The 2,122-nt window shown below is 44.3% G+C and overlaps 1 pseudogene; it reads left to right on the top strand.

Annotated features, from left to right (window-relative positions):
* Positions 1 to 312: 312 nt before the first annotated feature.
* LOC104676426 lies at positions 313 to 698 on the top strand (annotated as a pseudogene).
* Positions 699 to 2,122: the final 1,424 nt, after the last annotated feature.

The raw sequence follows: 2,122 nt of genomic DNA, 5'->3' as shown, positions 1-2,122 counted from the left end.
TGGGTTGGTTAAAAGTCTTCACTATTGTGAATAGTGCCGCAATAAACATACGTGTGCATGTGTCTTTATAGCAGCATGATTTATAATCCTTTGGGTATATACCTAGTAATGGGATGGCTGGGTCAACTGGTATTTCTAGTTCGAGATCCTTGAGGAATCGCCACACTGTCTTCCACAATGGTTTAACTAGTTTACAGTCCCACCAACAGGCAAACATACACATTTCTAAGCAACTTAAAATCCTCCATAGCCAGGGTCAACTAGGTACTGAGCGTGCCAGGCTCTGCAGAGTGGAGATTTAAATCCAAGGTCATGGCAAAACATCTGAAGTTCATCGCCAGTGCTGTGATGGTACAGGAAGGAAATGTGGAAGGTGCATACAGGACCCTAAACAGAATCCTCACTATGGATGGGCTCCTTGAGGACACTAAACGTCCACGGTATAATGAGAAGCCATGCCGCCAGCAACAGAGGGAAAGCTATGAAAGGTGCCGGCAGATCTACAACATAGAATTGGCTCCAAGATCAACTTCTTGATGCGAAAGAATCGGGCAGATCTATGGCAGGGTTGCTGAGGCCTGTGGATGGGACACCCAGTATGAAACCCTCATCCAATTTTGTCTCTATCTCTTTTCTTTCTACAATCTCATTTCCTATTACCGTTCTCTGCAATAAACTCAATCACATGTTTGCAAGAAGGCCTCCACATATAGAAACAATCCCATTAGTCAGCAGTGGACCTTGTCTTTTACTAAGTGAAAGAAGAAACTGAGTCTGAAAGTAGTCTGGGAGCAGAATGGTGTTTGCTGGGGCTGGAGGAGGGGACAATGAGGAGTTATTGTTTAATAGGCACAGAGTTTCAGTTTGGGAAGATGAAAAAGTTTAGGAGATGATAGCCGGGCGTGGTGGCTCACGCCTGTAATCTCAGCACTTTGGGAGACTAAGGCGGGCAGACTACTTGAGACCAGGAGTTCGAGAAACCAGCCTGGCCCATATGGTGAAGCTTCATCTCTACTAAAAATACAAAAAACAACAACAACAAAAAAAAAAACAAATTAGCCAGGCATGGTGGCAAGTGCCTGTAGTCCCAGCTACTTAGGAGGCTGAGGCAGGAGAATCACCTGAACCTGGGAGGCAGAGGTTGCAGTGAGCCAAGGTCATGCCACTGCACTCTAGCTCAGGTGACAGAGTGAAACTCCACAAAAAAAAAAAAAAAAAAAAAACAGGAGATGGATGATGGATGGTGATGGTGGTTACACAAAAAGGTGAACGTTTTTAATGCCGCCGAACTGTATACTTAAATGGTTAAGATGGTAAATTTTATATTTTACTACAATGAAAAATTTGTTGAAAGTAAAAAAAAAAACAATCCTCCATAGCTGATAGGATGGTATAAATTCATTTCTGAAAAGTTGGCTCTGCCTCTCATAGTAAGTTCATTAGAGTGGAATGCCCTCTGCTGTTATTGATAAACCTTATTTTTTTCTTTGAAAGAGAAAGCTGCACTGCTGACCCACCCAGGTGAGGGCTCCTGCTGGTTATTACTTTGCCCCTTTTCCTAGGTGATCCATACAGGGTCATCCTGGTTGTACACTGAACAACTCCAGCAGAGGCAGTCAGTCCCATTGAGCACAATGTGAATGGTACCTACCCCAACTTCCCTAAGAGGTGTACATGGTACAAACCGCACAGCAGAATATGGTGTTCTGAGGCTACCCTTATTGTGAATGAGGACAAAGAAGAACAGTGAGTCAGGCCTAGTCACTACCTGAGTTTTCTGTGTGTGTCTCCTCCTGCTCGGGTCCCAATCCTTTGCAAGACCTGGAGTCCTAGCTCTCCCACCTGGACAAGACTGCTTTCAGGTATTACAGTCTTCTTGTGATCAGCCTGCTTCCACAGGCCTGTCAAACTATCCAGGTTCTTGCTATAGATAGGATTTCAGGAACGTTTCTTCTGGGGAGCAGTCTGAATGGGTCATGTTCAATGACTTAGGTAAGTGGGCAGTGTTTCATGAATTCATTCAGCATTAATTCAGCACCTGTTAGGTGCCTTCGACTATGCTAAGATGTAGCAATTATATGGAGAATGTGATGAGACACGGCACTGGAGAAAGTTCCCATTC

The sequence above is a fragment of the Rhinopithecus roxellana genome, chromosome 8, assembly GCF_007565055.1.
Source record: "Rhinopithecus roxellana isolate Shanxi Qingling chromosome 8, ASM756505v1, whole genome shotgun sequence".
NCBI lineage: Eukaryota > Metazoa > Chordata > Mammalia > Primates > Cercopithecidae > Rhinopithecus > Rhinopithecus roxellana.
Note: the sequence above shows the minus strand (reverse complement) of the source record. Positions and strands in the feature narration are given on the sequence as shown.